Genomic DNA, 25,541 nt, shown 5'->3' with positions numbered 1-25,541 from the left:
GTCACAATGACCTTCTGTCCTATTGTTTACTAACTTAGCTGTACCTTTTTTATTTTCTTTTGAAGTGTCTTCTTTTATCTTTCAAACAAATTGCTTTTGATGTTGGTTAAGTATGTGAACACATACAAGCATTTTTTAAATTGCTAACTAACTTAAACATTAATGGACTACAGCAAAACACCAACAATAGTTAGCAAGACCTGACATTTTTCATTTCTGCAGTAAATGTACCAGATGTCTATTTATTACAAAAAAGTGAGAGATATTCCTAAGTCTCTGAGATGATACCTGATGGTTTTTACAACTGAAAACTGAGCAAGTTCTAAAAACAGAAATATTTCAGCCAGCTGATGAATTGTTGACGTGTATAAAGTAGAAGCCTCAACAGTACCTGGAACTTTCCTTGAAGGTGATTTTCAGAGATACTGTCGTACTGGCAGGTTCCTCCGTTCAGACAGTTACAGACTCTCAGGACCGGGGTGAATAGGGAGCTGCTGAGCTCATCACTCACTTTAATGGTCAGCGGGACGGGCTGTGTGCTGAGAGGCATGAAGGACAGGAGGCCGTCACCTGAGGAACAAAACAATAAAAAAAGGTAGGAAACCACTGGTCTAAATAACACAAAAGCATATTTTGGTTCTGAAATGTTGCTGTCACGTTCAGAGCTGCACATAAAAAGTACACATGTGCAGTCTTGTTGCGTCTACTTTCAAAATAGTGTCTCTAAATGTCTCTGAAAATATATAACCCTTCTTGGAGGTGGAGAAATGTTGCTGAGATTTTTATTTTAGTCACCCTTTTAAAGTTAAAATGGAAAGGTGATCAAAATTCTAAAGAAGTGTAGTGTTTTCTGACACTCTGATGCTAAAGATGCATTTTATTAGCGGTTTGAAAAAGGTCAAATAAAGGCTCTTTAATGTTAAGATCAAATTTCATCTCAATTAGTGCTGCCTGCAGTATATCTGTCTGTACTGATGAGAAACATCCATCAGTGACATTTGCACAAACTACTTTGCCCCTTCTTTGGTGAAAATGATTCATTGATATGAATGGAAGTAAATGGGAAAATAAAAATCATGGCTTATTAACCATTAGAAACCCATTCCCATAGCCAGCAAGGTAGATCCAAAATGATGACTCTTTTCTGATCAGGCATCAGGGAGTATCTGTTTGGACTCTCGGAGTCAAACTGGACAAAAAGCCCCATCTAGTGGCCAGAGATATCATATCCTGCCATCACAAAAGTGCCTATAAAAAAGTATTCACCCCCTTGGATGTTTTACCCTGTAAGTGCTTTTATAAATCAATCATGGTCAATATAATTTGGCCTTTTTGAAAATAAAAAAAAAATTAAGAAATTTATATTTAATGTAAACATGGAAATAGATTGCTACAAAGTAATGTGAATTAAAGCAAGTTATGTAATGTAAAATAAATGACTGCAAAATTTTCACTCCCTTTGAGTCAGTATTTAGTAGATACACCTTTGGCTGCAATCACAGCACTGAGTCTGTGAGGATAGATCTCAATCAGGCTTGCACATCTGGACACAGAAATTTTACTCCAGTCTTCTTTGCAAAACTGCTAAAGCTTCGTCTCTAGCCTCTCATTAGTCTCCTTCTTGCACCATCACTAAGTTTGTGAGAACGCCCTGATTCAGGCAGATTTACACACATGATGTATTCCTTCCATTTCAGGGGATTTTCAGGGCCTTGGAATTTTTTTGTATCCATACCCTGACTTATACTTTTCAATGACATTTTCTCAGTGTTGCTTCAAGGTGTTCTTTTGTCTTCATGGTGTAATGGTAGCCAGGAATACTGATTAACCAGTATTCCCCTTTACCTTCCAGACACAGGTATCCTTATACCACAGTCACTTGAGACAAAGTCACTTTACTCAGGTGATCCCGGTTTCACTAATTGTACAACTACTAACACCAATATAGTTTAATTATGTTGCTATTGTTTTTCAATCAACTGCTGATACATTCTCAAGGATTGTTGTCAGTCACATGGGGGTGTGGTCTTTTTGGGGAGAAGGAGGTGGCATTTAACTGCTCTCACTGATACATCATTGAAACCTTAATCATTGGTATGGGACTGCTACTGTACATTCAAGAATCTGCATAATGGCCAATGCATACTCTCTCTTTCTTTGACTATTTTCCTGACAAAATCTCTTATGAGATTCTTAACTCTTATGGGCAATAAGATAAATAAATTAAAAACATAAGCGAGAACTCTCCTGACCCTAAAATCCAGTCTCATGAGATCACATCATCTGGTAGATAATATGAATGCATGGATGAGGGCTGTTTGAGGGGAAAGAGTCTCACCGCTGCTGATGGAGGTTCTTGGAGGTCGGGGGTAGAGCAGTGAGAAGGTGATGGGGTCCCCATTTGAGTCCTGAGCATCAATTTGGATGTTGACAGTGGAGTTGACTTTACAGTGAATCACTGTGGGCTTTGTCACCACAGGAGGCATGTTACCTGGAAGACCACACACTACATGAGATTAACACACTTAAATCATGAAAACCCAAACAGTAACAGTGAAGCCGTCCTACCGTAGATCAGAGCCAGGCTCTCAAACTGTCTTTTAGCATCCAAAGTCTGCAGACCCAGCTCAGAGCTGCCAGTGGCCACCGTGTCATGGACACACTGCAGACTGCCTCTACAGGTTCTCCTCAGATCCTCCACTTCCGCAGGGCTGATGCCTTCCATCAGCTGCTCAAAGGACGGGGTCTCCAGGGAGAACAGGGGGGGCTGAGAGAACAGCAGGCTCTCTGGGAGGGGAACTGCCCCTACGGACACACACATGCAAAGGACACAAGGACACATTTTTTTGAACATTTTCAAACTCTGGTCCCAGCTTAAGGACAGGGGTTCGAGCAATTGTTTCCCTCTGTTTTATATTCAGTTCTATCTTTACATTTCAGAATTTAAAACCAATGAGTGCAGAATAATTATGACTACTTAGTGACATTAAAAAAATACAGAAAAAAACATCAAAAAACAAAAACACACAAAAAAAGGATATATTGATCCTTCCTGTGAAAATTGATTTGGGAATAAAATTATGAGCATCTGACCCACACCAACATCCAGTAACTGGTATATCATTGAGTTACAATAAATCTAGTATAAAATCTAGGCCATAAATCCCCAGTTTCCTTTTTTTTTCTTTATTTATCTTTTTAAAGAGGCATAACTATCTACACAAAATCATATTTTCATCTCTGAATGAGGGACACCATTTTGATATGTTGCATAAAGGTCCTGTGGGGCAGTGGCTCTTGACTAGCTGGTCAGAAGGACCCAAAAGTGGCCTGCGGAGCTGCTTTCAGTGGGTCTTGGATGTGCCTGGAAAAACTGTGGGAAAAAATTTATGCCGTACAGAAGTCCTAAGTGGACATACATCCATTTTGTTTTACTCTGTTTCATGTAACAACATGCTACCTTTAAACCTGGGACTGGGTTACACAGTATTGTGAATTAGTTTTAGGTATGTTTCAGCCAAAACCTAAGGCTGCAGTACGGTATAGATGTGGCGAGGCAGCTGCCTGAGGGCACCATCGAAAGGGAAGGAGGATTGACACAACTCAGGTAGTGCTCTGGAGTGGAGCAGGGGGTAGATGTGGCAAGCATGGCCTAGGGTACTGTCCAGGTGGGTAGCAGGGTTGCCATGAGCCCCTGGCCATGCTGTGGATGTTTTACCAGTGGTGAAAAGATCTCTACGAAAGAGATACCATCGAGCTTGGCCTTGGCTGTAAAGTGAGTCGCATGTGGGCTGACATTTGTTGAGCTCGACTCTGGCAACCCTCTCCTTACTCTCTAGCCCCGGGCTGTGGCACATTGGGCCCCATGCCCTTTAAACTTATGCAAATGACTGTAAGTCACCCCTTTTCTCTCAAGGGGAAATAAGGTTTAAACTGTCCCCCTTCCTGAGGTACAAATTCCATTTCATTCAGTTAAGTCCACAACGTGCAATTTCTATAACCTCGCACGCCAGATGGATTTGTTTCACACATCCATCTGGAAAACCACTCATACACAGCATTTAGGAAAGGGCAGGGTCTTTGAAAAAAACTCGGAGTGTGATTGATGAATGTTCTGTCTGTCACATCTTTACAGGCCAACCAGAGCAACAAAACACGTGACGTAGCCGCCAGCGAGCTGCACCCTTACCAAAGGAGTAAACTCCATTAGAGCTGCACAACGTGAACCATGGTGACTGTAGACATGTCAGTACACTACTTTTGTCATTTTTGAAAAGAAAACACCTCACTGCTGTTCTTTGTTCTTCTTTTAACAAAGACATGCTGTCAAGTTCTGATAAAACTGGCACTTTAGCAGCATCCACGCTAATGTCTTCCGCCATAATTGCACTGGTCTCTTGTTGCTGTTTGCTTACTTCAAGACTCTTTCTAACAGGGCCGAAACAGTTTAGATGGCAGCTTTGCCCGTTTCCATGAGAAACATGGAAACTGGCGCATCCATCTGCTTTGTAAGGTTACAGTTTACATTATCTTTAAATATCTGTTTTCACCATTAGGAGTTCGTGCATGGGCTAGCTTTAGCACTGTTGTTTAACTCTGTTTAACTCAAGCATACTCGACAAGGTTAATTTACTTAACAGTCAATGCCATCTTTCCCATATACATAGTTATGACTTAACAAAGGAGAAAAGCAGCTAAAAAGTGGCCCAAAACCCCACCAGTCTGGTCTGTTGTCATGTATTCCATAATGTTACCAGCAGTGAGGTGGCTGCCTGCAACGCACAATGAATGCGATGAATTTTCAATTGTGTAAAGTCTCATGAAGTTTTTGTGTATCTAAGCACTTTATAGTGGTAAATGAGTTGTCCCAGTAAATAAAAGCCACAGCCAAGCTTTTAGATTAAATATTAGACAACTTTTACACTGGATTTTTCAATAATTGTGCTGATGCATGATTGTGAAAATCATGATACCAGTGTTTGAAAAAACATTTAAACCGACTACCAACACCAATGGCATTTTTCATTGCTTCTCTTCATGTATGGCCCAAAAAAGTCTGCTTTGTCTTTCATGTTTGACCACAGAAACAGATCAGAGTTTGTGCAACAGTTCACTTCTACCTGATAAAAATCCTCTTCTCTAAATTAAAGTTAGGTGTGCTTGGTGCTGGAATTTAAATGATCCTACACAACAGATACAAATCTACAAACATCTGTTCATGCCATACATTTTTGCAGGGCTCGTATTGCATCCCTTGGAAATGTTTGTTGTCCTTTTAAGATAACAACTAATCTATTATATTATCTTGGGATAGCAAAACTAGTTTCTAATGACAACTCATAAATTTCAATATTTCTAGAAGCAAAATGCCACATTATCACAGGAAATGCATGAAAGGCATGAAAGTTGCTTTCTTAATGTTGCACTTTTAAACATGTTTTTTTATTGTCCATTCCAATCTTCTACTTTAAACTCATAAATATAAATAATACTCCACTCACAGGACAGGCCAAACTCATCCAGTTTCTCCTTGGATGGCGGGTTAAGATCATCTGATCGGAGGAGCCTGCCGTCCGACATGAGGAAGTCGTCAGAGCGGTTGGAGCTCCAGAGACCCATCAGGCCCACGGTACGGTTGTAGAACGTCTGAGGAACCTCCACCATGGCTGCCAGCTGGTTACTGCCCAGCACCTTCCACACAAGCACGTGGAGACCACCGGCGTACACTGCTGCACAGCGAGACACCGACATACAGCGCACAGCAATGTCTGTCTCCCCCATGTGCACCACACCTGAGGAAAAAATAAGCACAAAAACCTCAACTACTTTTAAATGGCTTCAAACATCCCCCTGATAGGTAATAGATCCTGCAGCAGTGAAACAGTATGTAAAGTCTGCAACATAATTCTTGATTGCTTGAAATGTGCCAACCAGAGATTGTTGTTTTTGACAATGACCGGCTCAGACAGTTATCAGACAGTTAACAAATGGAGCCACAGATTGCCCAGCAATCTTTATTCTCTAGAGCTTTCATCACTGTTTTTATCAGTGTAGTCTAGTGTGTTTGTAGAGACACAAGACAAAGGTAAGAAACTGTCTGGGGCTTCACAATCTAAAGGGTCATTATAGGTGTGCATCAGATATAAGACATACATTGCAAACACTGCATTGGGCGAGAGGCAGGGCACAACCTGGACTGGTCACCAGTCAATTACAGGGCTGACATATAGGGACAAAGAAGCAGGCATATTTAATTGGTGAGTCTAAATACAGTTAATTTAGTGTCATCAGTTAACCCAACTAACATTTTTGGTCTATGGGAACCAACAAATCCAAAGAGAACATGCAAACTCCTCACAGAAAGGCCCTGTCTAATGAGGATTTGAAGAAGGAGCCTTCTTATTGTGAGGCAAGATGCTAACCACTGTGCCACGCTGCAGCCCTCAATTGAGAAATATACTTTCAGAGTAAATAAATGTCAAAAGTGAATTAAATAGAATAAAAAAAAAGGATTTTGATTATCAAAAAGCAGTCTCTTTGGAGGACCAATGACTCTGACAGCAAAACCCCAATAATGTCTTCATATCAAGCAAATCATAGTTCTCCAAAAACCTTTAGACATATTGGAATAAGGATTGGTGGATTACTGTGTGGTAAAGTTGCATGTTATTAATAAAAACATGTACAACCTAAATTCCAGAAATATAGGGGAACTCATGGGAGTTCTTTAATGCTGCTTCACTGGAATAACAGAGAAATTTTTGGAAAGCACTGGTACAAAAAGTACTACTAGACCTACAAAAAAGCTACTCAATTATAGTATAAAGAGTAGTAAAAGTACTGGTACCTCATTCCTCTGGCCTGTGCTGGTTACATATATGTAATGAAAATAAAACAGAATACAATGATAAGCAAATCTCATAAACACATATCCCTTTCTGGTATGATTTCAGGTATGATTCTGTGCAGGAAATAATTGCACGGGTTAAGGGGCACTTCCAGAAATCACCATCTGTCAACACGTTTCACCTTGCCATCCACAAATGCAGATTAAAGCTGTATCATGCAAAGAAGAAGCCATATGTGAACACGATTCAGAAACATCGCCGTCATCTCCGGGCCAAAGCTCATTTAAAGTCAACTCGGGCAAAATGGAAAACTATTCTGGGGTCAGATGAATTTAAATCTGACATTTCTGAAAGTCACAGATGCCAAAAAACCCTGCTAAAAAGACCCAGGACAGTTGAGCAGCTAGAAAACATACATCAGGCAGGAATGGGACAATAGTCCTCTCCCAAAACTACAGCAACTGGTCTCCTCACTGCCCAGAAGTTTACAGACTGTTGTTAAAAAAGAGGAGGTGTTACATAATGATAAACATAGCCCTGTCTCTACTTTTTGAGATGTGCTGCTGCCATCAAATTCAAAATGAGCTAATAGTTTTCATGAAATGTTTCAGTTTTAACTTCTAAAATGTTATGTTCTACTGAACATTAACAATGAACATGGAGTTAGGGTTGTATATTTTAATGTTTTCAGTTACACTTGGACTACATGTTAAAATGTTTTGAAATGGGGAATTTGAGTTAAGAGCTGATGAAATACATACAAGGATATTCGTTTCAAGTTAGGGTACACTTATTAGTGCTCTGGATTTGTTACTTAAAATAAATGTTTTAAAATATTTGGTCACTTGTTGAAATTGCTTTTCTCTAAATGAAAACAGATCTCATATTGGTCTTTGCCTGGTGTCTCCAAATTACTCAAACTGTTCCTGTGAGGATTGGCCTGTTTCCACAACTTATGAACATAAGATAAAGATTTTAATATGTGTTCTGATTATTACCAACTGTGACTGGAACCTCAACGTCATCCACAAACAGCTGCAGTCCATCTCCTGCATCTGCACATTTCCACTCAATCTGAAATAAAACATGATTATTAAACAAGATTAATCAGTTATACAAACCCAAATTCCCCCAAAGATGGGACATTTAGTTAAATGTGAATCTAAATAATCAAAACATTCTCAACCTATATTCAGCTGAAACAGATTAACACGTTGTCTTCTGGGGATATACCGAACCAAGAAATGGTTTGGTATATGCCCCAGAATGTAGGCGGTAATGCTATAGAAAGAAAGTCTTGCATTGGAGTTCTTTAATGCTGCTTCACTGAAACAAAAGAGAAATTGTTGAAAAGTACTGGTACAAAAGTACTACTAGACCTAAAAAAAAGCTACTCAATTATAGTAGAAAGAGTAGTAAAAGTAGACATGGTACTGGCGCCCCATTCCTCTGGCCTGTGCTGGTTGTGGCCTCGCGGAGTGTGGGGCATCCTAATTTTTATGCACAAAAGGTGACAGCCCTATGCTGAAGAAAGTCAGAAGAAGAGTGGAAACATCTTTTCTGATATGAAAAGCCTTCTGTAATTTTTTTTTGGCCTTCTTTGCTCCTGTTTTAATAAAGAAATGTGGCCCAGTTTTGAGAAAACTGCTACTTTAGCTACATTCAAGCTAATCAATCCACTAGCAGCCATGGTGTGTACTGGCTCAAATTACAAATATCATAAATTAATGACAGAGCAGATCTGGAGATGGGCGAAAACATTTTTTTCCATGATGAAACGCTTTCAGTGTGATTCTTTGCTCTTTTTAAAAAAGAAATGTAGTTCAGTTCTGTCAAAACTGTTGCTATACTATAGCTACATCCAAGCTACACCGGCTTCAGCTGTTGCTACCAGATTCACATTTAACTTAAGTAACCCTGTAGCTACTGCCTTGTTCTCCTCAAATGATGCTGATTGGTCAGGTCTGTTCTCAGCCCAGGCACAATTGTTTAAGAAAGGAGCAATGCAAGATGGATCTGCCTGATGACAGATATGGAATCTAGCCAATCCATCTGCTTTGCAAGGTTAGTTGCTGGGCTCCTTCTGCTGCTTTTCCTCCCAAACCGTGCTAAGCTCCCTGATCTTTAAACACAAATGTCTCCTCAATTTCTTAGAATTCAGCATTTCTTTAAGACATTCAAGCTGTTTTCATATGAAAGAGCATTTACAGATCCTGACCTTGCCGATGCCCTGGTGAAAGGCAGCCATGCGTACCACCACTGGGACCTCCATGACCCCCTGTGTTTGTGTTTGCAGCCTGTCAGTCTGTCCCTGCAGGGTGAAGATGTTAGAGCCTGTGGTGGAGGACAGACGCACGATCACAAACTCTCCCAGAGCCTTAAAGGAGAACTCTGTCCCATCAAAGGTAATGAAGTGGAGGCTGCCAAACACCATCGCTGCAGGGAACACAAAGAAAGGGGTTTACTGATAAATATTTACACCGAAGGGTTGCCTTGAAACAGACTTGTGAATCCCAAACAGCATCCTCCAGGCAACAGCCCCTTACCTACACCCTGTGTGGCCTTCATGGTGGGGGTGCAGTCTTCAGATTTGGACCAGCTGTAACCTTGGCATCGGTCCTGAGGCCTTTTTTTCAGGTAGAGATGGCACAGAGGAGACTCCATACAGCACCACTGGAAAGGCAGGAGGTCTTTATCTGAACAGAGAGATTAGATTACAGAAGAAGAGTGACTATGGCGTGATGCATCAGCGCTCAGTCCACCTGTAGGTCACAGGTTTGACCCCTAAGAAGACAGATTGTCTCTGAGCAAAGCATCAGCATCTGACAACCCAATCTCCTCACACTACTACTTGCACCAACTGGCTGGACTTCGGATGAATTGACATTACAGAGATTTTTTAGTCAAAGAAACATATTATATTGATCATGACTGCTTTATAAAATCAATTACGGGGTAAAACATCCAAGCGTGTAAATAAAATGTATAGGCATCAATAAATATCAGTATCAGTGAATAATAGTGGGACTGGGACCACTGAACCCTGAGGTAGCCCTTCAGTAGTGTCAGAGCTAGCACCTTCCAACTTAGTAAGCTGGTTATGTTTTTTAAACATATTATGGATTTATTCTTTTTGATTAGCCAAGGTTGTCTACACCACATTCCAAATTATTATGCAAATCGGATTTTAGTCTCATAAACTTTAATTTTTTTGTTTTTCAATGAAATTCATGGATAGCATTGTGTCTCAGGGCTCTTTGGATCACTGAAATCAATCTCAGACACCTGTGATCATTAGTTTGCCAGGTGAGCCAAATTACAGGAAAACTACTTAAGAAGGATGTTCCAAGCAGGCCACAGGTTTCAAGCAATATGGGAAAGAAAAAGGATCTCTCTGCTGCTGAAAAGCCTCAAATAGTGCAACGCCTTGGACAAGGAATGAAAACATCAGATATTTCAGGAAACTCAAGCGTGATCAACAAGGAAGGTTTCTGTCAAACAAGTTCATTGGATTAAGAAAGCAACTGCTAAAATGCCATTACAAAGCAGCATACAAGTATTTGAACCTGCTGGTGCCTCTGGAGTCCCACCAACCTCAAGGTGTAGGATCCTCCAGAGGCATGGAGTCGTGCATAAATCTACTATTCACAAGCAGAAACGGTTGCAGTGGGCATAAAAATACATGAAGACTCATTTTCGAACAGTCTTGTTGACTGATGAGTGCCATGCAACCCTGGATGGTCCAGATGGCTGGAGTTGTAGATAGTGGGTGGATGTCCACCATGTCCCAACAAGGCTGCCACATCAGCAAGGAGGTGGCGGAGTCACGTTTTGGGCCAGAATCATGAGGAGAGAGCTGGTAGGCCCCTTTAAGGTCCCTGAAGGTGTGAAAATGACCTTGGCAAAGTATATAGAGTTTCTGACTGACCAATTTCTTCTGACCACATGGTACAAAAAGAAGAGCTGTGCCATCTGCAGCAAAATCATCTTCATGCATGACAATGCTCCATCTCATGCTGCAAAGAATCCCTCTGGGTCATTGGCTGATATGGGCATAAAAGGAGAGAAACTCATGGTGTGGCCCCCATCCTCCCCTGACCTCAACCCTACTGAGAACCTTTGGAGCATCCTCAAGCTAAAGATCTATGAGGGTGGGAGGCAGTTCACATCAAAACAGCAGCTCTGGGAGGATATTCTGGCATCCTGCAAAGAAATTCCAGCAGAAACTCTCCAAAAACTCAAAAGTTCAATGGATGCAAGAATAGTGAAGGTGATATCAAAGAAGGGCTCCTATGTTAACATGGAACTTGGCCTGTTAAGATGTTTTTGATTGAAATAGCTTTGATTTCAGTAAATATGACCCCTGATGCTGCAAAGTCAACAAATGATCATTTTTAGTTCTTCAGAACCTATAAAATGTTTTGAAACTCTGTTGTGCATAATAATATGGAACAGTGAATTTGAGTTTTTAATTTTGGAAAAATTATAGTTATCATTAGGAGGTTTGTTCAATAAAATTTTAATTATTAACAGTTGATGACTTGAAAATGATATTGACTGTCATTTGCATCAACTATTCAGGAAAATCAGAGAAAATGTCATTTGTATAATATTTTGGAACGCAGTGTAGAAATTTGACCTTAGACTGAAATCATTCTCTATCAAATAAAAGACTCTTTAGAGCCCATCAGGAGCTGTAAGTGTAAGGATTTCTACTTAAAATATTAATGGTAATAATAAAGAAAACAATTTTTTTTTCTTACCAATGTGTTTCTGAACGTTGTTTTCAGTGAAGTAGCGCTCACTGTAGCCTGCCACCAGTGGTCCATCTGGTTCATACACACACCTTCTTCCTGCCCTGTGTCTGTTGGACAGGATGGACTTGAACACATGACCTCCTGCGCCCCCCCACCGCTGAGCCCTCAGCGTCCTGACCCGTGTCGCCATGTCACCCGTGTCCCCTGTATCCTGCAGGAAAGACAGGTCCTCCACAGCCTGTGAGCGCGTGCAGGGACATGGGAATAGGCGCTCTGTCCACTCTGCAGGGTCCGGCTCCTTCATGGCCCACGCCTGACATCTAATCCGAGGGTCTTCATATGACCCCGCCCCTCCTGCCAGGTCATACACCTGCTGACCCAACTTTCCCATGATGCCTTTGACCTGCTGGGGCCTGTATCTGCCTCCAGGTCCGTACAAGTTTCCAGGTGGAACGGTGGGCTCCTTGAAAGAAGATTTTCCATCAGAGTATCCAATGAGAGCGTCATGATATTCCCGCAGACCTGGACCCCAGAACATCCCATCGTACCGCAGGAGGGCGAAGGAGCGTTCACCGTCTGTGGTCAGGATGCACTGAAAAGTGTTTGTCTAAAAGAACAAACCACAAATGTTACAGCAAAGTATGGTCACCACCATAGTACACAAAAACCATTCACACAAAATTCGCACAAAACTGCTGTTAATCTACTGATTTATTTCAGAATGAGCAGCATGTGTGAGCACAAACAGGAATATTTTTCAAACGACTCCATCAACTGGAGCTTTTCTCTCATTCTGCAGGGAATATTGCAGTGCTAAAATGAAAAATACCTTTTTCACCAACAGCAGGCATTATCAGGAGTCCTAACAATGATGTTTTGATCAAGCTGTCAGGGCTATTCCACCTTAACTTTACAACTAAAAGACACTGAAGAGAGCCTCAGCTGCTGGAACAGCCTACCAATCTCCTCATTGGGAAGAATCACAAATGTGTTTGAATTCTAATTAAAGGCTTGAACTGTATGGTTACGACATGTAAATTACACAAAAATACTACGCAATAAACATACTAAATATTAAAAATGACATTCTTTTCAAAAGGTAGCAGTCATCCTTTAACACTGTTTACAAATGCTTTACATGAATCAGCCACAAGATGGCACCAAAGTTAAAAAAAAGAGCAGCAAGTCTGCCCTCTTACATTGCACAAACTAAAGCAAAAGAAACTGGGGCAAGCATGCATGCAACAGCAACAGTTCCTGCTCTGTTACACATTTTGAAGAGATGAGTAGAAAAGAGATTTCAGTTATATTTTAATATGAAGATAGTATTTTGATGCCTGACAGTGTTTTTGATAGCAAGGGTCATCAACTCCATTTTCATAAAGGCCAGCATTTTCTTGACTGCTGATGTAGGGACCGGACGTTTAAATAAAATCAGCATTTTGTCTATTTAACCTTTTCTTGTGAAAATATGACTTCCTTCCAAAATTAATGAAACTTTAAGCATTTAACAGTGAGATCAGTCCCTATCACCTATACTGCAGTCAGCCACAAGCTACATATTTATGGAGCCGTCAAGATTTCTATCACTGAGTTTAATGCTAATATGCTGTGTTGTGATTGGCCAAAAACACATGAAGGACACAGATCATCTGGGAAGATTCTCAGAGAGGGATATTGCACTCTGAAAGAGCCTTTTGTGGAAAATTGATGCAAAAAACTGCAACTTTAATCAAGAAAATAATAAGTGTGTGTTTACCATGCTAAATCACAGAAATACAAGTGTGCTTCTTGTCTGATAAGCCACTAGGTTGGCGTTTTATATAAACTTTAAGAAAAAAGTTCAACAAAAGCATGCCATACTTGTGCATACTGAAATTTCCTGAATTTGATAATCGTCTGGGGACCAGATAGAAAGCTGTGGGGGCCTGATGTGGCCCCCAGGCCTACAGTTAATGAGCACTGCTCTACAGGCTGAGAATTTGGTGATTAAACCTCCTCACTTCTGAGGAGTCAATGGTACAAAAACACAAAATGTTAACTTGAATAGGCATTTCTAATATTCTGCATGTTAGAAAGTGAGCTCATGGGGTCATAACAGTGTAGCTGTTATCAATTTTTAATACTGGTTTAATTTTTATTTTATGAAGAAAAAAAGAAAAACCAAAAAACTGAAATATCACACTGACGAAAGTACTCACACCCGTTGCAAACCACTTGAAATTTAGCTCACTCTCCTCCCATTTCTCTGGATCTTTGCTGAGATATTTCTACTTCTTGTTTGGAGTCCACCTATGGTAAATTAAACTGGACATGATCTGGAAAGGCACACGTCTCTCTGTAGAAGGCCTCACAGCTGGCAGTGCGTATCAGAATAAAAATCAAGCCATGAGAGCAAAGGAACTACCCGCAGAGCTCAGAGACAAGACTGTTGTAAGGCACATCTGTGGGGAAGGACAACAAGGACTGCTGCACTGAAGGTTCCCAAGAGCACAGTGGCACATGTTCCAATACTTTTGCTCCCATGAAAAATGGGTGGGTTCAAACAAAAGGTGTTATCTTTAAAGTTATGTATCAGATCCAGATGTAAACAGCTGGAGATAAAAGCTGAAATGTCGATCCCTTTTCTTGTATTCATCTTTTTTTGTCAAACCCAACTTTACCTTTATATTATTTTTCCAATTTCTAAATATTATACATTTAGTTTTATTAACGTTTAAAGATTAATGTCTCCTTTGTTCTAGATTTAATAAATTGTTTCCAAAATAAGTTTTTCTTTTTACAAGCCTTCTTTAACCCTTTGGTTATCCAGGGCTTATCTTATCCTTAGAATTCTTAAAGGACTGTGTTTATTATATAGTGTACTAAAGGTTGACAGAAATTCATCATAAACTCTATTGTTATTTAGATGTGCTTGTTTGAGTCTGGGACTTACAATTAAATCATTATAATTTCGAACATTATTTAATTTTTGAAAATTAGGTTAATGGTTTTGATTTACCGCCCAGACACTGCTTAATGCAGTCTATGCTGGCAGCCTGGGCACATCAAGTGATCCTTCATAAACAATAACTTGACCTGACTTCTGGATTTGAAATAGTAATGATAATCTTAAGGAACAAATAGTAGAATCAAATTATCAAGCTTAGCATAATTTTTTTGAACATTACATTTCTCCTGCATTAGAGGTCAAATATAACTCATTTAACAACTTCACCTCTGAGAAGTTGACCTTCTGGTAGGAAACAGGCATCACATGGTCCCAGGTGATTTTAAGGATCCAGGTGGGGGTGAAGGCAGGCCTGTTTCTCCTCTCCTCAAACTTTGTCACCTCATCAGCCGTCCGATTAAAAACTATCTGGGAGTAGACATTAGACATGTCCCACTCAAAGTACTCCTGAAAATTGAAACATAAAAAGGGAGGAGAATGTTTAGAAGCAGTGTTGAGAATAATGTCTTACTAAGCAATGCATCACAGTAATTCTAATACTTCTAATGGCAACTAGTATTGCAAAGCATTTCTTTTTATAATCATTTAAAAGAAATGTGTAACAATGACGGATGTTTAAAACCACCTGTTACTTGTTACTTTTACCGCCAACAACTCGATGATAAAGGTTAGTAAATATCCGGTTTGGTTGATGACGTGACGCCAACATAAGCACATCAACAAACTGGGAGAAAGAGTAACGCTGCTGCAAAGACACACAAACCAAAGCAGGAACAGAGACGCACATGCACACTACCACTGAACACTCCAGCGTGAGCTTTCTGTCTTGGAAATACCAGCATTATTTGTCCTTCCTCAAGATAAAGGACATAAAAAACAGGAAAGGAAACTTTTTCTAATGCCAAGAACAGTTATTCTAATCTCATGAAGTGCCGAGTTAAACAACACACTTCGGCTACACTAGTTACCAGAGAGCCCAGCACTACAAACACCAACTCGGTAGAAGCTCATGTTAGCTCGGCAGATCAAGGAAGAGAAGCTCCATTTAGACCTCTAGTTCTCAACCTGGTGTCCGGGACCCCCAAGGCGGGGCACGAAGCTTTGTGTGCTCTGAGGCTGCCAATATTAGATTTCCAAATATTGACTAAAATCATGATAGAGCGGTTATCAAGTAGTTTATAAAAAGGTCTTTTAATAAGAAAAGCATGCATTGGCCTTTTTAGGATTTTATTAGTGAAACAATTAAAATCTATGTTGATTTTTGATGGCAGTGTGTCTCTTTTTCTGCTCCTGATATCAACTGTAGAGTCCGCTGCCATTAGAGGACTAATGGGGGGGGGGGGGGGGGCAGATCTGTTGTCTCGTTTTTCACACTTCAAACAGCTGCAATCAGCAGCAAAACTGTTCTAGCCATCTCTTTCTCACACTCATAACCAGCAAACATAACTAGCAGCTAAATAGCAACAAATATTCAGTGTGACTGTCCACTATCAGGCCTATTTGCTGCTTGTTTATGCCCCTGTACACTGTGCAACAAATGATGCAGGACCAGACTGAAAATCTGCTCAACTTCTACGTTTTTTTGTTTGACCTGGAAATGACAGTGTACTGTCCATCAGGCTTTAACCGAAACAGATTCTGTTTAACACTCCAACCCAGAACGTCTTCCCAAGGACTCATGGTTTGCAAAGCAACTGACTGCCACAAAAACTTCCCACGGGGATTCATTGGTGTCGAGACCAACAGAAAGTCTTTACACCTCAGCACTTTATCTTTTGATACTGAACTAAACAAAAGATGAACTATAATGTAATTCTGACTCTGACCATCTTACCTGGTAGAGCAGACGTCCGTCTCCACGGGTGAGGTCAGCATCGTCCCAAAACACAGCCAGCAGAGACAAATTCATGTTTTCTGGAAAACCATCAGCTGAGGGAGCCGGCAGCAGGTACTGCTCATTCTCGTTGAGGGATTGGAACAGAACAAGACCATTATCAGAAAACTGTGACAGAAAAGAAAAATACAGATAAAATGTTAGACACCAAACAAATTCTGATCCACTAAAGGACTGTTGATACCAAGATGGCTAAACCTGTGCAGATGGAACAGAAAGCAGTCTCTCTTTGCTCCAGTGCTGTATGCACATATTCTAAAATAATCTGTTAAGGAAAGAATACTGGCCCCTTTCAATGCATATCAGCATCATAGCATAAAAATCATACATAATGGCACAGCAAGCCACTCACAGAGTAAAAAGATAATCATTGGCTGTGAGTTGGTGGGAACTGCGCCACAGTATTCATAGGAGATGTCCCGCTTATGCTTTCCAGTGATCAAGGAAACCACTCTGCCTTTTTATGATGTAAAAGGTCACACAGGATGCTAGTGTTTCCTCTTTAATCTTTCCACTCAGATGCAAAACAAGATCAAAATGAATAGAGCAGTAAGACTTTTGCTGTGTGCATCAGTTCTTCATGAATGACAGTTTAAGACTCAGTTACTCTGGGATGCCCTCTTTGTACCCAGTATTTCTTTTTGCTGACAGCGACATTAACTGAGGTCTCATCAAGTGTTTTCTTTTAGCATTTTCTTTCCAGTCTTTTCCCATTTTTAAAAATCTCTTAATTGCTTTTATTAAAGAGAGACAGGACAGTGGACGGAGCCAGAAAACAGGGATGAAACATTTGGGAATGACATTAGCAACTTTCCTTGTTTAAACATTAGAAATGCTCTTTCAATCAAATATGGAGTCTCAGTGTTCTGCACATCATCATATTCTGCTTTTATTTATATTCTACATAATGTCACAATGCTTTAAAATTTGGTGAAAACTGTAAAGAAACTGTTAGAGAGCTCATTACGGTAAAATGCCTCACTTCAGATGCACATTTGCACTAATCATGCTATTTACTGTACTCAAACGCTATAAGAAAGCTAACTGTGGTAAAATGTCTCACCTCATGTGCAGAACTGGACTAATGTATCTATTTACTGTCACGCAAATGCTGTGAGAAAGCTAACTGTGGTAAAATGTCTCACCTCATGTGCAGAACTGGACTAATGTATCTATTTACTGTCACGCAAATGCTGTGAGAAAGCTAACTGTGGTAAAATGTCTCCCCACATATGCAGATTTTAACTAATTAATCTAGTCGCTGTAAGTAAAACACCATAAGAAAGCCCATGGTGGTAAAATGCCTCCCCTCACATGCACTTTGTACATGGTAACTGAACTGTAAGAAAGCTCATGCGGTAAACTGTCTCTCCTCATTTGGATATTTGCACTAATGTAAACTATCTTAAATCATCTTATCTACCTCACTTAACTCTGTACATTGAGAACAAAGCTAGTTCCTTGTTGCAAAGCATACTTGCTGTTACTAAGCTGTTATAATACAGTGCATGTGTTGAAATGTCTAAGGATTTCTTTTCTAACCCATTTCTAACTGGATTCTACAATCTCTATAAATATGCTAAGGAGTTAATATTCATTCAAGCACTTACATAAATCCTCTTGTATGGCTTCTTCAGAAAGTTGAAGTACAGTGGTAGAGTGATGTACGGGGAGTTTCCATCTTCTGCATCAATCTTCACTTCTTTATCGCCAACCTCTGCTCCAAAGGGGTACAGGATGCTTTCTGTAGGGAGGATTTGATTTGAGACCTTTTACAGGATTCTTCTTTTTAGGAAACCAGCTGTATAAACTGAAAGCAAGGCAGTCAACACACATGGGTGAAGCTGCTGTTACCCTTCTGTTAAAGAAAGAAAGACCCACAATGGTCACTGAAATAACTTTAAACTGACAAAAGTATTAATAATTAAAAAAAGAAAATTAACCAATGAAAATCAGACATTGCTTCTGAATTGTGGTTTAACAGAATTGTTTTGAAAATTGAAAAATTGAAGAGAGGGATAATACAAATGGTAACCAAAGAGACCAGAACAGCTTCCAAATAGATACGAGGTGAACTCCAAGGTCAAGGTACATCAGTGTCAGAACGCACCATCTGTCGCTGTTTGAGCCAAAGTGGACCTAATGGAAGATGACCAAGGAAGACTCCACTGTTGAAAGCAAATCGTAAAAAAGAGGGACTGGAATTGGCCAAAATGCATGTTGACAAGCCACAAAGCAACTGGGAGAATTTCCGTTGGACAGATGTGATAAAACTGGAGCTTTTTGGAATGAAGCATACAAAGAAGAGAAGACTGTACCTACTGTGAAACATGAAGGAGTGTCGGTTATGTTCTTGGGCTGCTTTGCTGCATCTGGCACAGGGTGTCTTGAATCTGTGCAGGGTGCAATGAAATCTCAAACTATGAAAGCATTCTGTAGTGAAATATGATGCCCAGTGTCAGAAAGCTTGGTCTCAGGTTAATGATCCAAAACACAGCTAAAAACACCCAAGAATGGCTAAGAACAAAACATTGGACTACTCTGAAGTGGCCTTCTATGAGCCCTGATCAAATCCTATTGAACATTAGTTGAAGGAGCTGAAACATGCCGTCTGGGGAAGGCACCCTTCAAACCTGAGATAGCTGAATAAGTTCACTCATGAGGAGTGGGCCAAAATATCTGTGGACAGGTGCAGAAGACTCATTTAGAGTTACAGAAGCCGCTTGATTGCTCTGATCGCCTCAAAAGGTTGTGCAGCAAAACATTAGGTTAAGAGTACCATCATTTTTTCCAAACCAGTTTCATTGTTTTTTTATGATTCTGCTGAACCACAATTCAAAAGCAATGTCTGAATTTTACTAGTCAACTTTCAGTATCTTTTTTTTTTATTATTACTCTTGTCAGTATAAAGTTGTTTCAGTGACCATTATGAGTTTTTCTTTCTTTAACAGAAGGGGAGTAACAATTCGTCCACCTTTGTATATCACAGTCCATTAGAGATAACACTATCTATTATTACAACTAATTCAGACAGTAACGTTTACGTTAGCAACAAATTAGCAGCTAGTGTCTGCATAACTTTGCCAATGCTCAATTACTGTTAGTCATTTTTCAAATATAGAATAGATTCATGATGTTAAATCTGCTGTTCTATATTTGGAATCGCATTGTGAGCCACTAAACGTGGAAAACCTTAATCAGAGAAAGGCAAAGGTAAGTATTACTATCAAACAGATGTTTTGGTACTGTTGTGTGAAGTACTTGGCGATAGCAGCATAAGCCTCCATTGATTTCAGTGAGCGTTGTGATTGTGCCCCTCTAAGAACAAACCACTGGTTGTACTGGTGGGGAAGCGAGGCTACAGAGCGGTACAGTTTCTCTGTGTAGTTTAGCAAGTTTAGGGGAAAAACTGGCCGAGAAACAATGCTGGCTCACACCTACACTCTACTGAAAATTTTTGAAGGGTTTTATTTCTCCCAGAAAGCCTTTGTGTCTAGCATCATTTTGCAAAGCAATACGCTAGTTTATATTCTTCCACCACAGCATATTGGCATCTCCTGATCAGCTGTTTTGGCATGTGGGCAAGTTTTGAACAGGTGTTCGGTGGCTTCAGGCTGAACTGCGTTCATGCTTTTAGTCACGTTCTGAAAAATCATCTGATCAGTTCAAAGTTCACCTAAAATATGAGCGTGCATACCGTCCACAGTGGAGCGCATGTTATCAGCACCAAAATCATTCATTTTAGTGCTGTTTTAGGTGGACTGGACGACTTCCTGTTATTGATGGAACAATGAATTCTGTTTTCTACCAGAAAATCCTGAAGGTGAACAGCCAGCCATAAGCTCATGCCCTCAAGCTCAAGCGCTCTTGGGTTATGCAGCAGGACAACAACCACAAATATACCAGCAAGTCCACCTCTGAATGGCTCAAAACAACAAAATTAAGGTTTTGGAGTGGTCCAGTCAGGGTCTGGACTAAAATCCAGTTGAGATCTGTGATGTGACCTTAAATGGGCAGTTCATGCTGGAAAACCCTCCAATATGGCTGAGTTAAAACAATTGTGAAGAAGAGTGGGCCAAAATTTCTCTACAACGATGTGAAAGACCCATCACCAGTCATTAGGTTCAGGAAGCAATTACTTTCTCATATAGGGCCAGATAGGTTTGGATTTTTTTTACCCTTAATAAAAAAAATCATCATTTAGAATCTGCAATTTGTTTTTACATGGGTTGTCTTTGTGAGATATAAGTGTAATAAATATGCAAAACAAAAACAGAAATCAGAAAGGGGGCAAATATTTTTCCATGGCACTGTATATATGGTGAAACTGTGCCCATCTGTTATGCTGTATAGCCTAGCTTCCCTGCTGGTACGACCAGAATGTTGGTTTTAAAGGGGCAACACTCACTGAAATCACTGGAGGCTAGTGCCACTAATAATTGCAAAGTACCTGATGAAACCCAACTTCAAAAGAACCTAAATATTTCTTTAAGCCAAGCAATTGACAAAGCTAACCATTCTGAATCATTGTTCTGCATGCTGTGCTGTTTTTGGGACAGGAGCATGTGTAAGTCCCAGCCATGTTGTTGCAGAAAGTTCCTCCAGGACATGTTTGAGGTGATTCACATTCATCCCAGTCAACACATCCTTCTTTTCCATTGCCATTGTCTTTGGTAGCATTCCAACCCTGCATGCAAGAGCATTTAAAACCTCCTGCATGGTTGGAGCAGGTGGCAGCTGAATGGCACTGCCCGTTATCCTGTTGGCACTCGTCTAAGTCTACGCAAAGTGGCCCAATACTCACATAGCCGGTCTTACATACACATAAAAATGATCCTGGAGTGTTGTAGCATCGAGCGAGGTGGTGACATGGTTTGGACAGGGCAACACACTCATCCACATCTTTGCACCAGGAGCCATTTCCAGCAAAGCCAAGAGGGCAGTGGCACGAAAAGGAGCTGGGGATGTTCCAGCATCGTGCCAAGGGGTGACATGGTGAATTGTCACACTCATTTGTGTCAACACATGCGTCTTCCTCTTCGTGATACCCCAGCGGACAGGAGCAACTGAATGTTCCTGGCAGGTTGGTGCAGTCCTGGTCTAACCGACAGGTGGCGTTCTCACTGCATTCATTGATATCCTCACATCCCAGGTTAACTGACTTGTACCCAGATAAACACAGACAGAAGAAGGAGCCTGCTGTGTTGTTACATGATGAGTTCTCAGGGCAAGGGTTGCCATCTGGATTATGACACTCATCCACATCCTGGCACTCTGTACCATTCAGTATGAACCCCTTATTACAAAGGCAACGATAGGATCCTGGGATGTTGAGGCATGTAGAATAGGGCTGGCACACTGAAGAGTTAAGGGAGTTAGAGCATTCGTCTACATCCATGCACTCTGTCCCATTACTCCAGAATCCTTCATTGCAGTCACAGTAATATGAGCCGATGGCATTCATGCATGTGCCGTTGGTGCAAAGATCCCCACCCTCCATTGTGCTGCATTCATCAATGTCTATACATAGGTCATCATTGCTGGAAAACCCTGCATCACAAACACACATGTGGCTTCCATTTGTGTTGATGCAGGTGCTATGTTCAGGGCAGGTAGAGTTGCTTAGGCATTCATCTATGTCCTTGCAGACAGTGTTGTTGCCTTGGTAGCCTTCCCAACACTCGCATGCAAAAGATCCAATTGTGTTTATGCAGTTGGAGAAATTAGGGCACTGGCTGAGCCCAAGAGAGCACTCATCCACATCCAAACATAAGGAACCATTGCCTATGAACCCTTGAACACAGGTACATTCATAGCTGCCCTCTGTGTTGGTGCAAGTACTGTTGTCCGGGCACGTGAAGTTTCCTGTCAAACATTCATCCATGTCTTGACAATGTGTCCCATTGTCTTGGAACCCTTCCCAGCAGTTGCAATGATATGAGCCATTGGTGTTGAAGCAGTGAGAGAAGGCAGGACAGATTCCTGATTGGTCACATTCATTCACATCCAAACATTCAGTGCCACTTCCTACGTATCCGTCTTTGCATTGGCAGTAGAAGGAGCCCTGATATGGCTGGCACTTGGCAACAGGATGGCAGACCTTACTAGCATTCAGGCAGGTGTCTTCGCTCACACAGGTACCCGTTCTGTACACAAGATCCAAGATACATGAGCATGCATAAGAACCAGGGGTGTTGCTGCATGTCATGTTCTTGCTGCAGGTGGTTTCCAGCTGGCATTCGTCCACGTCAGCACAAACAAAACCGTCCCCCTGGTACCCAGCCCGACACTGGCAGATGTAGGACCCGTTTGTGTTGTGGCACAAAGCCTGGGAGCTGCAGTTGTTTGGCAGAAGGGAGTTCTGGTCACATTCATTCACATCCTGGCAGTCAAAGCCATCACCCTCCATGCCAGGAGGGCAGGCACAGTTGAAAGATCCGGGTACATTAATGCAGCTGGCAACTGGGTGGCATCCTCCATTTTGGACTTGGCACTCATCAAAGTCTATAATTTATCCAAAATGGGACAGTGTCAGGCAGAAGCCCCAAATAGTGCTAAAAGAAAGCTCAAAGGAGAGCAGGCTTATCAGGAAAATATGGAATACATGGTTATTGTTCATAATGAGGAACTGATACTCACCTGAGCAGTTTTTCCCATCACCTGTGAATCCACTGAGACAGGAGCAGGAATGGCTGCCAATTGTGTTGACACACTGTGCAAACTCACTGCACTCCTGCTGCCCAGTCTCACACTCGTTCACATCTTGAAAGATGAAAGAAAGGGAAGGGGGGATGTTACAGATTAACAACAGTCATCACAGGAGAGTCGTTTTTAGAGTTAAAGATCTCAAAGATGAACCAGATGGATGTGTTTCACACATCCATCTGGAGGTCAGGTTACTTAAAGATAGATTTTAGAATAAAACTATGCAAAGAAACAACAAAGTGTCTTTAAGCTAAGCCCTCTCAAGAATATGAAAGGTACCTTGTAATAAGTTGGCATTTTACTATTTTGTTATACCTCCGTTAAATTGAGGAAGTAATGACCTAGTAATAACTTACTTATCAAGTAATTCCTTGTAATATTGCGGCACTTCTCTGGTAAGTGAGTGGTATTTTACCCTAACGTTCATAATTTCTTGAGAAGTAATTGCTTAGGAATAAGTACATTATTTTCTTTGTAAGTTGCTTGATAATTCCCAGGATATTTCTTTATTTTGGCCCACTAAGTAAAAATGAGTCCTTCCTGATTAATTTTTAGTAATTTGTAGGGTTAGGGTTGGGATAGGTGGATAGGGTTATGTTAGGTTGTCTCATCAGTCCATAAAACTTTGTCCCAGAATTTTTGAGCTTCTCTGCAAAATTCCAGCCTGGTCTTCCTGTTTTTCTTGCCTATGAGTGGTTTGCATCTTCTGGTGTAGCCTCTGTACTTTTGTCTATGAAGACTTCTGGAAACAGTAGATGGTGATACCTTCACTCCTGCCCTCTGGAGGTTGTTGCTGATGTCACTAACAGTTGTTTTAGGGTCTTTCTTTACAGCTCTCACAATGTCTCTGTCATCAACTGATGCTGTTTTCCTTAGTCTACCCATTCATCGTCTGTTTCTTGGTACACCAGGGGGTTACTTTGCACACATGAAAAATCGGTGGGATAAAAAAAAGGTGACTTCTCCTTAGTTATGGATCAGATCGGGATGTAAGCCCTGGAAATACAAGCTGAAATGTTGATCTCTTGCATAACTGATCCACTTATTTTGGAGGAAAATGTATATCCACCACTAAAGCATTATCAAATTACAAGGTATTCATACTCAATAATCCTTAAATGCTACGACACTCAGGTAAAATTACTTCAACAGTTACATACATTTAGTGAAGTTTGTATTTCCAGCAATTCTAGTCTGTAAAGATGTACCAGCGTTGATATTAAGTGTGAAAAAGATAGGGCCCAATACTGAACCCTATTTCAATAGTTAAAAAAAAAAAAAACATGATTAAACACTAAAATCAGACTGTGCTTTCCACAAGGAAGTCTGTACTGAAGACACAACCAGTAACACATGAGAGACGTACTCATATCTCAAAAACTTAAGACACTAAACTAGGGCTGCAACGATTAGTCGCCATAATCGTTTGTGTCGACTATAAAAATTAGTCGACACGGAAATTCAAGCGTCGACTAATCGTATTATTGTTTTTAATATTGGTAAAATCAAATACCGGCTGGTAAAAACTCATCTGAACTTGCAGTTTACTCAAAGAAGAGAGCCAGCCTCACACTAGAACATGTTGACATGTTGTTCCTGCACTGCAGTTTAAAGAAATGATAACCTATTGTTCAATCACTTGGGCTGGAAGTTCGATTTGTTGACATGAAGCTTTATTTGTACTTTTGGACTTTGGATGGGCTATTTGCTTTATTTATTTTTATGGGAATACCAGTCACTTTAAAGAAAGCCATCCTTTAGTTATTTGTAACCTGCAAGGCAGGTGAACTGCTACTATTTAAATTGCTACTATTTACGTAAAATGTGGATCCAAAAATAGCATGCCAAATAACAGCGATTAATCGACTAATCAGGAAAATTTATTGATAGATTAGTCGGCATAAAAAATAAACATTAGTTGCAGCCCTACACTAAACAGAAATCATATTTATATGGCTCCATAGCTGGTCAATGTTTTACTTCCACGAGACCAGCAAGAACCGGTGTCAGGTTTGAGTGAAGATGTGGACATGTGGGAACCACTACAGAGTCTTAGGTAGATTCATTAAACAACACAATATGAACAAATCAAAAGAACTGCTTTACCGTAACACTTGGTTCCATTGAGAGCGTAGCCTTTCTTGCAGACACAAGAAAAGGATCCTGGGATGTTGATGCACTCAGTTTCATTTTCAGGACAAATGTTTTCCCTTTGGCACTCATCTATGTCAGAGCAGGTCAGCCCATCCCCCACGTAACCAAGGTCACATACACACTGGTACCCAGCAGGCGATCGGTGGCACAGGCCACGATTGTGGCAGGGAGGTTCACACAGAGGACTGGGTGGTACACAGGTGTCATTGAATGTCACAGTACCATTCAAACAC

The sequence above is a fragment of the Cheilinus undulatus genome, linkage group 6 (genome assembly GCF_018320785.1).
Source record: "Cheilinus undulatus linkage group 6, ASM1832078v1, whole genome shotgun sequence".
NCBI classification, from domain to species: domain Eukaryota; kingdom Metazoa; phylum Chordata; class Actinopteri; order Labriformes; family Labridae; genus Cheilinus; species Cheilinus undulatus.
Note: the sequence above shows the minus strand (reverse complement) of the source record.